This window comes from Bos taurus, chromosome 19 (assembly GCF_002263795.3).
Source record: "Bos taurus isolate L1 Dominette 01449 registration number 42190680 breed Hereford chromosome 19, ARS-UCD2.0, whole genome shotgun sequence".
NCBI lineage: Eukaryota > Metazoa > Chordata > Mammalia > Artiodactyla > Bovidae > Bos > Bos taurus.
The window spans coordinates 59,675,071-59,689,796 of record NC_037346.1 but is presented as its reverse complement, the minus strand read 5'-3'; the positions used below and the strand labels follow the sequence as shown (position 1 = coordinate 59,689,796).

Below are 14,726 nucleotides of genomic sequence, written 5' to 3'. Positions count from 1 at the left end.
AAGCAAGGGGAGAGGAAGGAGAAAGAGAGGAAAGAAAAGGAAAAGAAGGGAAAGAACATTGCTTTTATATTTCTTCTTCATGTGCTTAGTCACTCAGCCATGCCCGACTCTTTGCGACCCCATGGACTGAAGCCCAACAGGCTCCTCTGTCCATGGGATTCTCCAGGCAAGAATACTGGAGCGGGTTGCCATTTCCTACTCCATTCTTCTTCATAGATTTTAGTATATTTTTGTGTGAAATCTGAGCCTAGATCTTAACCAGAAGACTAAAGGAAGTTCTTTATTAAATGAGGTGATCATCTAAAATGTAGTTGCTGATTATTCAAATCCTAAATAATTCAAAAAATAACATATCCTATCTATCTTGAATATATATGTATCTTTACCTATAACACCAGGAAGATTTTCCACTTCCCTTCCTTTGAGTTGGTGCAGTCTGCTTGTGTTTATTCTAAGCAGATGTGTGACAGCCTGTTCGTGCATTAATACAGCAGAAATCAGAACATGAAGCTACAGCCGGGGTTCCAGACTCTGTGAGTCAGGCAGGGTGATGTCCTCACTGCCAGCTAATTGGCCTGGTGCCCCTTTTCAGCATCTGGAGTCTCACTCCTGGAGGCTCTACTTCCGACGCCCATTAATTTCACAGCCTAATCACTCCTTTCGGGAGGAATACACACAGCACATGTGTCCCCACCATTGCAAAATATGAACCCACACCTGTTTTCAGAACCCTTCATTGGGAGGCTCCTGGCTTTCATTAGCATCTGCTCACATCCTGATTGTCTTCAGGCACGTGCCATCCTGCCTCTCTCTTTCATGGTAGAATTTATGTCTAAAAGGGATGCTGCCTGCCCCTCACCTCCCTACCCCAACTCCATGATCTGAAATGATGCCTTGCACTTAGCAATAGTAATAGTTACAGAATGGATGAATAAAGCAACCAATGAAGGAATTCCCTGGTGGTCCAGAGGTTGAGAATTTGCCTTCCAATGCAGGGAAAGTGGGTTCAGTCTCCTATTCGGGAACTAAGATGCCTCAGGGCAACTAAGCCTACAGCGGCAACCACTGAGCCGGTGCGCTAGAGCCCATTTGCTGCAACTAGAAAAAGCCCGTGCGATGCAGTGAACACCCAGCATGTCCAAGACGAAAGCAGCCACTGAGGAAGCAAGTCAATAACGTCTTGAATAGGAAAACTGGGGCTCAGGAGTTTTCTATGAATGCCCAGTGTGACTGGGCTATGACCACTTAGCAGCCTCGTCCCCAGTGATATCCTTACTGTCCACACACTCCCGGTGAGGTGTGTCTCCCAAAAGCACACTCTGTGTTCCACAGACGTGCAGAGGCGGCCTTATTTCAACTCTCTGCCTTTGCAGCTCCTGCCGGCGTCAACCTCTTCTCCCCATGATTTATGCCTTTTTTTTATTGTTCTGCCTGGAGCCCTGCCAGACCCTCGGTTCAAACTCCCCAATCTCACCAAACCCTTGGGTGACGGGACGGAAATCAGAGTTGGTGGAAAGGCCTGTGCTCATAATGCGGGAAAGGAAATGGCTTACCTGTCTCTATGGAAACGAGCACACTTTCCAGTTGCTGCCACCTAAATGAACGTTGTGTTCTTAATTCAGGGATCTCAAATTCAAGCAAGTCTAGCAGAGTTCTCAGGGGCGGTACATTGAGAGAGAAACTCCTAAAATCATGAGTCTGTGGTGCGTGATTGTCATAGGAGAGAGAATAGGAGGGAGTGGAATTTGATATTTTATTTCTCGTCTATTTCTCCTTCCCACCCTCCAATCACGTCACTCAGCAATAATGCCCTCTGGATGGTATCTGCAAATAACCAGGAAGCACCGTCTTCCTACAAGTATGAAATTATTGATTATGACTGCTTTCAGGTTTAGTTAATCCCTTTACAAATTATTAGAAAACTTCATCAAACACAACATTGAGAACCGAGACATTCAGGGTGTAATATATACTTCACCAAAGATACAGCCAGATACAAAGGATTTTTGTCTCAATGACCATGCTTAAATCCTCATGAAAGGTTCTGGAAGGATGGCTTCTTTAAAATAAATCAATATTTATTCCCTACTGGTGTGTTTTGAAGGAAGTTGACGATGGTGTCATGTAGACTGGTAGCTTCCAGCTCCCCATATTGCTAGGGGAGGCTCATTCTTCCCTTCGGCATTTAAAGGATATATTGTGCAGCCGCCTGTGTGAGCTCTGTTTTCAGACCTTGATGCAACCTTCTTGCAATTCCCATGACCACTGGTGATTCGGAACAAAGCTGATCCTTGCTTTCATCTAGTAAACCTTGGACAGAGCTGGGAGTTAAGTCTGCTCCGAGTTTTCTTCCCCTCAGCTATCAAGGCATTAGTGACAACAGGAAAGTGACATGAAGCCAGTCTGGGGGCGTCTGCCTTCTTTTCAGTGTAGGTGGTGCTAGGGGAGTATTACCCGTGGACCAGAATGAAACAAAACTCGTGAAGCTGAGGATCTCCCAACCCATTTCCTGAATCACCTTCTCCTTGGGGGTTGGTCTCTTGAAACTCTTTTCTAAACCATGGCTAATAAGACAAAGGGTTTATAGAAGCAACTGCCTTGACTCAAGCACAAGTCAGGCCAGACCCCGGCCACCTCCGCGCCTCCAGCCCGGCTCAGACGTTACGTGGCCGGGTTGACCCCAGCCCGGCTGTGTCATTCACCCTGGCACTGTGGCCAGTCCCACCTGACCAGTCATGGGTTGGTACCAAGAGACGTCAGCCCATTTTAGTATGCGGACAAATGCCCACTGACATTAGCTCAAGACCTTGTAAAGCCATTTTTGCTTAAGACTCAAAATGTTTTTAACTTGAGTTTTCTGAGATAAACTGCCCTGACTGAAACTCATTTAATGTCCACACTCATCAGCAGCTAGATTTGAACCTAGGAAAAAGTGGTAAATGGTATGGAAAATGGTAAAGCACCGATATTCTGTGGCTCTTAAACCAGGTGGGCCAATTATGCCCTCTCCCCAAATCCAGTATGCCCCCCCATTTTTATAAGGCCTGTAATGCTAAGAAAAGCCTCTACATTTTTAAAAGGGTTACATTGTAAATGGTTATAGAAGCACCAACATAACACCCTTGAGTTTTCCTGTTACAGAAAAAGTTGTTGATCCTGGCCTTAAACTATAAAGAGTTTGCTTTTTTGCTGTTCTAAGTCAATTGGTTTGCATTTTGTCCTAGACTTTATTTTTAAGATTAGAATTAGTGGTATTACATGTAATAAATTTTATTCTTCAAAAGTTTCAGGTGACAAAAATTGCAGTTAATTTGAAGGAACTGAATTATACATAATCTAAAAAATCTATACCACGAGAACCATTGACTTATGAAAAAAACAAACAAAAAGCTCTGAGTACGAACCTTTAAACATATGGGAGAAATAACGTATCTTATATTATCTTTCTGTATAAAGCAATCTGGTACTAGTACAGCACTGGCTTTTAGTGTTAAAGTTTTCTTATTAATTTCTCTGCATTCTCTATATTCTGCGTCCACACGTCTGTTTTGCATTTCAGGATGTAGCATACTTGATGAGTTTTACTCTTTTAGTATTTTTGGCCATGGAAACAATTGCTTTAAAATGGTTTCTACAGAGGTGAATTGTCCCTGGCTTCAGGATATAGGTGTTTGAAAATTTCTAATGCAACAATGAAGCAAGACCAAAGGCCCAATAACAAACAGCTGAGTGGATAAATAACCCCTGTGTTTTCAGTCCATGCTTATTTAAACTGGTGGATGGAAAAAAAAGCCTCTCTATTTATATCTGGAACTTAATGAAGTGAAATTATCACAGCCGACAGGCCCTGGTGTTGTAATTCAGAGACAGGTCTTGGCTTACAGGGATTTGCAAGCTGTTTTTATTCCAATTTTTAATTTTTTTTTTTAGTGAAACTTAATCCCCTAATCAGTTCCAATTTACATATTTGCTAGTCTTTTTTTTTTTTTTTTCCATCTCAGTTCTTAAAGGAGTGGTGTTGGAGGCATGGAGCAATTATTTGATTAAATAATTATTCATCCCAACATGCCCTGTGCCCTGGTCTATTCTGAGCAAGTAGATCAGGGGCCAAAAAACCAGACAAACTTCTAAGCATAGACCTGGGCACTTCTGTAGCCATTCAAAGCCATTTCCTTTCACGTGTGCATGCACAGGCGTGTGTACGTATATGAGTGTGTGTGCGCTTTTCACTTGATCGGCCCTGTGAAACTTTGTTCACACTGGCTCTCCTTTCCAAGCTCAGGGGATTAATATTCTTCTAAATGAAGTGTTGCAAAATTTGAATTTTATTTTGGGGCTGAATGGAATACCAAATGTTGATGCTTACAATCATGGTAGAATTGGGTTCCACCACGGAATATCTTCATTCTCTGAATGAGTAAGCATATGAGTGAAATTATCTTCCTGGTGAGAAATTACCAAGCCCTTAGTTTATATATATATTTCCTTTTGATTTTCATTTAAAATTGGGAATTTCCAAAAGATCAATATCCTTCTTTTTCAGGGTTCTTTTCTTTTCCTTATTTAGAGGTCACAGCCATTACTGGGAAAATCAGAAGTAGAGGCTGAAAGAAAGTGAAGACAAGTATGCAATAAATAAGTATTAAGCAGTCATTTTCAACAGGTTTTCAGAAGAATTATCAGTTATCTTGAATCCCTGAGGATATTCATGAATCTCAACTAGGTTCATTTAAAACAATAGGGAATGTATAAATAATTTTGATGAAAACATTCTTTTCTAATAGGACCACCGGCTTATATTACTAGCAATCTGAAGAGCTGCAGTTTAGTAATGAGGAAGTAGCAATATTGTAATCACAAAATTCGTCATAGATTTTCGCTCTTGTTCCGGTCAGCTCTTATTGAGTTCTGAATTGTTCTGGAGAAGGCAATGGCACCCACTCCAGTACTCTTGCCTGGAAAATCCCATGGACGGAGGGAGCCTGGTGGGCTGCAGTCCATGGGGTCGCTAAGAGTCGGACACAACTGAGCAGCTTCACTTTCAATTTTCACTTTCATGCACTGGAGAAGGAAATGGCAACCCACTCCAGTGTTCTTGCCTGGAGAATCCCAGGGACGGGGGAGCCTGGTGGGCTGTCATCTATGGGGTCGCACAGAGTTGGACACGACTGAAACGACTTAGCAGCAGCAGTATTTATGAGAATTTACTAACTGCAGGCAGTGTACTAAATTCTCTGGGAAATGAAACATGAAAAGTTATCAGATATGAACACCACCCCCCAAAAAAACATGTCCTATTAGAAGATCCCACATACAGAAATCTAAAGAAATCTGATACCATTATATCTGCTTTTCACTACTTTTCACTGGAAGTCACTGAAGTTTTCTCCCTTTTAACAATAATATATCAAGTTAATAATTATTTTCTATATGATAATTCTTTAGATAATATATTGGTATACTTAAAGAAGAGATTGAAGATGGTCAGACCAGTTAGTGGGCTGCTATAATAGTTTAAGCAAGAGAAAGAAATCTGAAAAAAAAAAAAATAATAAGAAGTGGAAACAAGAAGAAAACAAACAAACAAAAAAAAAACAGCAAGAGATAAATAAAACATGTCCGGGCTTGACTGACAGAAAATAATCGGTGAGAAATCTCCTGCGGAAGAACTCTTGAGCTCAGGCAGTCTCGGTTTCCCCTACTGGCCTTTGACAAAAGAGCAGACAGGAGTCGGAGGTGACTCTACTTTCCCTTGCTCATCCACGTTTAAGCCTGACCATTCAACCTCAGTTTAAACCCAGCGCAGGGCTTCCCTGGAGCTCAGTGGTAAAGAATCTGCCTGCCGAGGCAGGAGACGCGGTCCGATTCCCGGTCCAGGAACATCCCACGTGCTGCAGCGCAACTGAAGCCCATGAGACTCAACTCCCGACACCCGCGAGCCTAGACAGCGTGCCCCACGGCAAGAGCGGAGCCCCACCCGCCCCAGCTAGAGGAAGCCCGCAGCAGCAAAGACCCAGCACAGCCAGAAGAAAATCAGTAAGTCTTAAAAAAAAAAAAACCTAGACAGTTGTTTCTCGATTATGTTTTATTTTACCTTTCTCATCCTCAATCTTCCTATTTAAAAGAAAAAGGGGGAAATCATTGTATATACCACATATGTGGATTAAATGAGATGATAAATTTAAAACTGCTTGACATAATGTCCAGAATATAGTTGATACCCAAGACAATGATTGGTTATGATTATCATTTTAGTTGCTTAGACTGAGAGTAATCCAACAATGACCCTTACATACCATATCCCATAAAGATATTCAGAGATATTTTTTTTTTAACCTTTTGAGTTGTAAGAAAACTCTAAGTCAGAAGGGTTAACCTTCAAAACAGGTTTCTTACAAATTTCCATAAGAAAGTTTCAAACATTTGATATGAATTATATACTATTTTCTAAATTGTTTTCCCTGGATGCTAATTCAATTAAAACCAAAAAGTATTTCTTGATCATTTGCTGTATGCCCAGGAGCATGGCAGGCATCATGGGAGATAGAAAAATATTTTTATAAGCTCTCTCTGTGGTTAAGAATATTATAGTTTAGTTAGAAAGATAAAAATTATGCCCATGAAACAAGGAAGAAATGTTAAGAGAGAATATAAGCAAACAGTTGGAATACTGCTTCAAACTAGGGTTTCTAAGAGAATTCAAAACAGAGCTGGAGTAGTTCTGGCTGATCAACAGTCTTTGGTTTGCGAAGGTGAAACTGATTTCTTAAGGAAGAAGGAACTGATTCTTGAATTAAGGATGGATCTGGGCTTCCTGGGGAGAGAGAGAAAGCAACTCCTGACCTGGAGAAAACGCGGAGGAAAGGAGTCAGGGCCGTGGGCAGAGAGCATAAACACATATTTGCTTCCCTTGTCGTTGCTGTGGTTTTCCAATCAGGGATCGAAGGATCCGCCAGACTGCCAGGTAATTCCCAGGACGTGCCTGATCACGGAAGAAGAGAGGTGTCCGAACGCAGTAAGAACACACAACGGGTAAGCCACGCGCAACTGACCGACGTCTTCAGAGGAGGCTGGGATGCCTAGGTTGTATCCGCAGGTTAGGAAGGGCGACAAACTTCAAAGCAGGTAAAAATTCACTTTTTTTTTTAAAAGTTTCTTAGGGCAGGGAATTCGAAAGTGGACGAAGCAGTAACAGCAATGATGGAGCTAATCACAATAGGCAAGTTGGCAGATAGTGAACAGCTGCCAAAGTATCACCAGTATTACATACAGATGCAGATGCGGGCCTAGGAGGGTATGGGGAGGCTGTTCATACAAGAAAAAAACCCAAGGGAGACAGCGGGTAGTCGGAACAGGAGAGGAGGAAAGGTGCTTTTCTGTAGAGGCATGTATTTTTCTCCTTCAAATGTAAATCTATCTGCATGGCTTTCAGGCGCCTGTATTATCTGGTTCACTCTCTATAATCAGTCGTGTTCATGTTACACCCTCCTTGAAAATCTGACCCATCTCAGATTTCTACAAGCAAACCATGGCTTTTCCTGTTTCTGTATCTTGATGTCCTTATTTCTGTCACTTTTGAACAATTTCTACCTTGACAGTTTGTTGCTGTTGTTCAGTCATGTCCAGCTCTTTGCAACTCCATGTATTGCAGCACGCCAGGCTTCCCTGTCCTTCACTCTCTCCCTGAGTTTGCTCAAACTCATGTCCATTGAGTCAATGATGCCATCCAACCGTATCAGCCTCTGCCACCCCCTTCTCCTCCTTCCCTCAATCTTTCCCAGCATCAGGGACTTTTCTAATGAGCCAGCCCTTCGCATCAGATGGCCAAAGTATTAGAGTGTGAGCTTCAGCATCAGTCCTTCCAGTGAATATTCAGGGTTGATTTTTTTTAGGATGGACTGGTTTGAGCCTCTTGCAGTCCAAGGGACTCTCAAGAGTCTTCTCCAACACCAAGATTTGAAAGCAATGCTTCAGTGCTCAGTCTTTTTTAAGGGTCCACCACTCACATCCATACATGACTACTAGAAAAGCCATAACTTTGACTATACGGACCTTTGTTGGCAAAGCGATGTCTCTGCTTTTTTAATACATTGATAGGGATGTCAAGTAAAATACAAGTTGCTCAGTTATGTCTGAGTTTCAGATAGTGTGTTAGTCACTCAGTCGTGTCCAACTCTTTGCGACCCCATGGGCTGTAGCCCACCAGGCTCCTCTGTCCATGTAATTCTTCAGGCAAGAATACTGGAGTGAGCTTCCATTCCCTTCTCCAAGGGGTCTTCCTGACTCAGGGCTCAAATCAAAGTCTCCTGTATTGCAGGCAGATTCTTTACCCCTGAGCCAAGAAAGCTTTTCCTGAGTTTCAGATAAACAATGAGTAATTTTAATATAATAAATACTGTCCTAATATTGCATGAGTCATACTAATAAAAGTATTTGCTTTTTATCTGAATTCCAAATGTAACCAGGCATCCTGCATGGCTGAATCTGTCAGCTTTACTGATAGCATCTATCTTACTCTTTAACTCTCAGTTACATATTGTCATTGTTTTATTGTTATTGTTTAGTTGCTCAGTCATGACTAAATGACCCCATGGACTGTAGCCTGACCAGCTCCTCTATCCATGGGATTTTCCAGGCAAGAATACTGGAGTGGGGTGTCATTTCCTTCTCCAGGGGATCTTCTGGACCCAGGGATCGAACCTGCATCTCCTGCATGGCAGGTTGGTTCTTTACCACTGAACCACCTGGGAAGCCCATGTGATTGATTATGGCTACAAAAATCATAGATCTTTCCAGATCATTTAGATTTTTAACTTCCCAAAGGATAAGATGTTGTGCTTATCTTTCCCTTAAAGCAGAAATGCTGAAACCGTGCAGGGCCCAGGGGGGTCTCCCCTCACCAAGGCCTTTCTGTGGCCCCCATTTCTTGCTGGTAGGAACAACGTTTCAGCCCCTGTGCCTTCACTGAGCTCCAGAGGTGCTGAGTTAGTGCTTCGTGGAGTGAGGAAGCGCAGAAGGAAGCAACGCTGCCGAGAGGTGGCCTGGCTCTGGCTCCTCCCTGGGGACGTCGTGAAGATCTGGCCGCCAGCCAGTTGAGGTTGGTGACTCCAGGCTGAGCACAAGCCTGCGGACCCCAGACTGGTTGGAAGCAGAAGGCTGAGATTCCTGGAATACCACCCCGTTACCTCACCACCAACCAATCAGAGGAGGGCCAGGCACACTGCAGCCCACCCCCCATCCCCATCTTTGCCTATAAATGCTTCTTCCCTGAAACCCATCAAGGAGGTCAGGCATTAGCTGTCTTGGTTACTCGGGGGTCACTGGTTATGTCATGGGGACCAGTGCATGGGCAGTAAGGCAGAGGGGACCTTGGGCCTGCAATTGTGGTGGGCACTGAACGTGAGCTTCCCTGGTGGCTCACAGTAAAGAATCCACCTGCACTGAGGGAACCCTGGGTTCGATCCCTGGGCTGGGAAGATCCCCTGGAGGAGGCCATGGCAACCCACTCTGGCATTCTTGCCTGGAGAATCCCCATGCACAGGTCCATGGGGTCGCAAAGAGTTGGGCACGACTGAGTGACTAAGCACAGCACTCAGCACCTGCTGTGAAGCCATGAATGAAACTCTGGGTTTTTAAGCAGCGCAGCTAAGAATGGTGATGGGGAACTGGGGGAGCAGGACCAGCAGGTGGCAAAGATAAGTCCGTTAGGAAATTTTAGTTTATGTTAAGCAAAGTTTAGAAAAGTCATTGAGATTTTTACTTCGATGGGGCCAGGCTTCCGAAACAAAATGAAACAAGATTCAATGGTTTAGTTGCCTGGACTATGATTCTAAGTGGAACCGGTTACTTCTCCTGATGCTTTATCCCCCTTGGGATCGAAGCTCTGGCCCCCATGTGGTAACATTTCTTTCTTTCTTTTTTTCTTTTTTGGATAACATCACAACCTTGTTATCTGGCAGCTTTAAGCCTCCCTCTTGATCCTGTGGTAAAGTCACAAGAGTCTCGTTTTCATCTTGGGCAGATCTACTGAATTTTACATGCTGAACCAGGCTCAGAAAATGGGATACAGGAACATGCTGGATAAATGGAGACCCGATCTTAAAGTCTGTGGTTCAGAGTTTGGAACCAAACCCACATATTTTGGTATCAGGGCTTATTCCTTCTCGGCAAACATGGCCTTCTGTTTTAAAGGGGTGGGGGTGGGGAGGCTTTAAAAAGCTTATTAAAAAGTCTCAAAATGCTTCTTCAACATCAAATAGCTCCTAGAAAAATATTTTGATGAGTTAAGTGTAAATGAATCAGAAACATATGGATTACATTTCCTTTAGATTACACATGGGTTTCAGAATTAAGGGAGGAAAGTGCTCAGGGCGAAATGCATTTTGGATTTTATTGAACCCAAAATATTTGAGAAATAACTCAAGATACACGAAGAACCCAAAATCCTGCCATGCTGCCCAATCCCTTGTGTAAAGCAAATTAGATTTTAAAATTCTTTCTGCTTTCATGATCTATGGTGTTACATGAAATGTGGATGAAACACTCCTTTTCTATATATGGTTTTTATCCTGGATATTTTCACTTACAACTTTGGCAAAAATAGAGACTTTGAGAATACTGTATGTTGGCTAAGTTGGCTGGAGGTCTCTGACTCTCTCTGCCCAGCCAGGTGACAAGAACACTTGACTTGTCTCAGGTACGATCATGGAGTGAGGGGATTAACCAAAGAGCTTCAGACCATTTTACAGTAAATGCTAACAGATAGTATTCACGATTTGCCATTTGACAATTAGTTTTCCACTTATTTGTTGGCTATTAATAAAACATATGTATTATTTCTCATCCTCATACTTTAAGAGAGCCCGTTTCTAGAGTCTATACAGTAACCCACATCTGTTTATTAATTTTGTGCTAAGTGCTAAGTCACTTCAGTTGTGTCCAGCTCTTTGCAATCCCATGGACTGCACCTTGCCAGGCTCCTCTGTCCATGGCATTCTCCAGGGAAGAATACAGGAATGGGCTGCCATGTCATCTCCAGGGGATTTTCCCGACTCAGGGATCAAACCCGCATCTCCTTTAATGCCTGTGTTGCAAATGGACTCTTCACCGCTGAAGCACTGAGAAGCCCCATTTATTAACTCACTCTTTCACTTATTCCAGTGGCAAGGCCCACGTGCAGATACAGAAGGACCTCAGAGCCCTGCCCCTTCCCATCTCCCAAAGCTACAGTCTACGGAAAACCAGCAAACCTGTTAAGCAAGAGGTTTCAGGACAACTGCCGCCCCCCCACCCCAACCAGCCTTATTTACAGTTGGTTTGCTGTTCCTAAGCCCCTGTTTTTAACAGCCATCACACCAACTCTTTTGTTCTTTCATTGACCAGGTTATTCCTTAGCACCTGCTGTAATGGGTGCATAGCAGTAGGTTTGAGGGATACAAAATCAAATAAGGCATAGACCCGTTTTTAAGGATATTCACACAGGCAACCCTATAGGACACGAGAACCATAAGCAGGTCATCTTCAAGAGTACACTGTGGTGAAGGGGATGCCAAAAAGGAAGTAGCTTCTCAAATTATGACTACATAATGCACGTTGCTTAAATCGAATCCATGTGATTCTGTTTAGAGCATTTTATAGCAAAGCAAGCTGCCTCTTCCGGGTGTGTAACATATTCAGCTCCTTCACTCCTCTGGCAGACTCTCACTTGTAACTCAAGACCCAACTCAATGCCATCTTTACTGTGAGGTTTTCCGTTTCCTCCATGGTTGAGTGAAATATTCCTCTGGATTTACATCACACACTGAACATGTATTTAGCAGCATCATTGTTTGCATTGTGTTTTCATTTGCATCTCACAGTCTCTGACTAACCACTGGCTTTTTTGAGGGAAACAACTACATCTGAGTCTCAGTTTTATTCCCAGTCCACAGCACAGTGTCTGGGGATACTGAGCACCTAAGTATCATTGAATGAATGGGCCACTGGGTAAATGATGCTGTTAATTAAGAAGGGAAATGGAGAAAGACAAATGTACGTAACAGTCTTATGTCAGTTTACACCACAAGTGGCTTTAAGACTCCCTTGCTAACTGTACTCATTATAGTCTATGTAGAACAAATGACTCTTATCAAATAAATCTGATTACTAGTGACATGGACAGCACAAGTCAGAAGAATAGTCTGATGTTACTAATGTTTGCATTCATTCAGAGAAATGCTTACCTTCACACAGTGAATCGTTCACCCAGCCTTCCCTCCAGGCTGGACCATAATTTCTTGAAGCTATTCCTCACTATCCATATAGTTCAAGAAGTCTGTGGAGAACACTGTAAGTTCTAACTCTTCTAGAAATGCAAAGTATATCCCAAATGCAAAAGGCTGATTTCATTAGATGAGAAACGTACCCAAGTTTCCTGGTTCAGTGACAATGTCTACCAAGTAAATGCCTTGTGTTGTCAAGTGACTTTTTTCAACAGCTATTCATAACTTTTAAATTCTCTTCAATTTCTGTGTTGCTTCTTGGATGACAGACAATATCATAAATGACATTGGTATCCATAGTTATCTCTAAGTGGACAGGGACATTATACTAGGAGACCTTCTTTGTCAGAGAAGAAATCTTTGAGATGCCTGTGTAACTGGAGGAAAACCAAAGGGGAGCGCAGTGATTTTAAACCCCCGAGATCCCCCTATATAGAGATTTTTAAATTATTTTTAAAATTTGAAACGTATAATTCATATCGCATGGAACCATCGGCCTCTCAAATACACACGTTTAAAAAAAAATGTAACAGGACTCATGGTCTAGTCCCCTTCTCTCTAAGTTTCTCAAACCTTTGGTCTTTCCTGATTTTATTTAAAGCCTCCATTAGTTTATTAGTTTGACAGAAGCCCAGGTAATTATGTCGGCTTCTGAGTCCCTACTGTAAGTCACGTCTGCCTCTCCCTGAGCGCACACAAAACTTACTGCCACTGCAGCACTTCTCAAAACAAATAAAAGATTTGTGAACTAGTCACCAAGCTTCCGACGCAATCAAACTGCATTTGTTTCTTTTCTGGTCTTCTTACACAATCGAGGCCTTGTAAGAGGTGGGCACTCCTCAGATCAGACTGTTTTCTTTAGAGGAAAGGGCGCCAAAATCCCCATTCCCTACGTAACCGAAGTCTCAGTGAGCAAGAGGCAGACACTTAACAACACACACACACACACACACACACACACACACACACACACACACACATTCCTCCTCCTGCACCACCACTATTAATACCATAATATACACATGAAGAAAAAGCTCAAACCCATAACTATAAAAATATCAGTGTGGGGAACAGGGATAAACCTTGCTAGAAATGAAGTTCTGCTGCCCACAGCCTCAATCCATTGTAGCATAACTTAAGATAAAACAAACGCAATTCATTGAAAACCAGAGAAAAGAAAACAGGAACTGTTTTGAAAAAAAAAAAATAGATATTTGATTTTTTACTTTTTGAGACAAGTCAAAATAGAGCTTACCTTGAGGAACCCAGTCATGGACAGCTTTTAATTGCCAACTACAAGCTGTCACACTTTGGATTTTGTTTTTTTGGTTTTTTTTTTAAGGCAGAGTCTTTAAAATCCGGCTAATTAGAAGTGACTACCATTAACTCTTTGATTGATTCAGCATCGTGATGTGCTGACTCATGCTCAGAGGTTCCCCACTGGTTTCTCTGAGCTGCTCACCTACAACGGTGTGGGTCCCGAGTATGGACTTAGAGCCACACAACAGTTCTCGTTATAAAGATCATTTCTCAAGGAAGAGTCAAATAAGGTATTCATGCGATCCAAGCAGATCTGGGGTGCATGCATGCTCAGTCACTTTAGTCATGTCCAACTCTTTGCCACCGTATGGACTAGCCCACCAGGCTCCTCTGTCCATGGGATTTCTCCAGGCAAAAATACCTGAGTGGGTTGCCAGGCCTTCCTCCAGAGGATCTTCCTGACCCAGGCATTGAATCTGCGTCTCTTATATCTCCTGCATTAGCAGGTAGATTCTTTACCACTGGCAGCAACTGGGAAGCCCCCACAAGCAGATCTAGGTGGTTGCAGAGATGCATACTGTAACTCTGTGTGGCCCAATCCCCTGACCTTCTCCACGGTTCTGTTTCTTTGTCTGCATTCTACAACGGGGCTCAGGGAGGAAGGTCGATTCCTTGTGCTCGCACATCATCTGCTGAGCATTATAAATAGATGTCACATGTTTCAGTAAACCTTCTCCATACATTGTCATATAATCCTATAAAGTGGGTCATGTCATCTTTAAATTAAGGATGATAAACCTGAAGATTAGCAAGCATTAATTAACTGGCATCGAGTAAGAATCTGAGTTTTAATTTAAGTCCGGTTTTGTCTAATTCCAAAACCCAGCTTTCCCCTTATCCTCGGCTACTTTCGTCTGCCAAGTTCTTTCTGGTCTAATGTGTGAGAGTCACAGCTCTTGCTCCATTATTGTGTAGGAAGGGAAAAAAGGGGGGGAAAGAATCCTTAACTAAATAACTAATGGAAACAATAAAATCTCCCGCCTCTCCCCAACAAGTACTGTCTTTGGAAGTACAGCAACTTTTTCTCTTTATGCTCGTTGGCTAAAATATCTTTAATAGGACTTGAAAGAATGACAGCATTTCTTAGGGTGTTGTGAATAATTATTTGTCTGTTGAAATAATCACTTTGTGGAATGACAAATAAGT

At 42.6% G+C, this 14,726-nt stretch overlaps 2 long non-coding RNA genes across 4 annotated transcripts in view; one reads left to right on the top strand and one right to left on the bottom strand.

Moving 5' to 3' along the window:
- Window positions 1–4,307: 4,307 nt before the first annotated feature.
- The window catches only part of LOC132343134 (uncharacterized), a 97,222-nt gene continuing 86,803 nt past the window's right edge, over window positions 4,308–14,726 (bottom strand). Inside the window, exon 4 of the long non-coding RNA XR_009491836.1 lies at window positions 4,308–4,604. This is a non-coding gene — a long non-coding RNA (uncharacterized lncRNA). The remainder of the gene's footprint in view (window positions 4,605–14,726) is intronic.
- On the top strand, window positions 5,347–10,256 carry LOC132343133 (uncharacterized). 3 transcript variants are annotated; one of them, XR_009491834.1, is made up of 4 exons: window positions 5,347–6,036; window positions 6,938–7,125; window positions 8,937–9,097; window positions 9,960–10,256. It is a non-coding gene; the product is annotated as an uncharacterized lncRNA (long non-coding RNA). The 3 variants fall into 3 exon arrangements; XR_009491833.1 differs by having other exon boundaries at window positions 5,351–6,036; window positions 6,938–7,032; XR_009491835.1 differs by lacking the exon at window positions 8,937–9,097 and having other exon boundaries at window positions 5,356–6,036.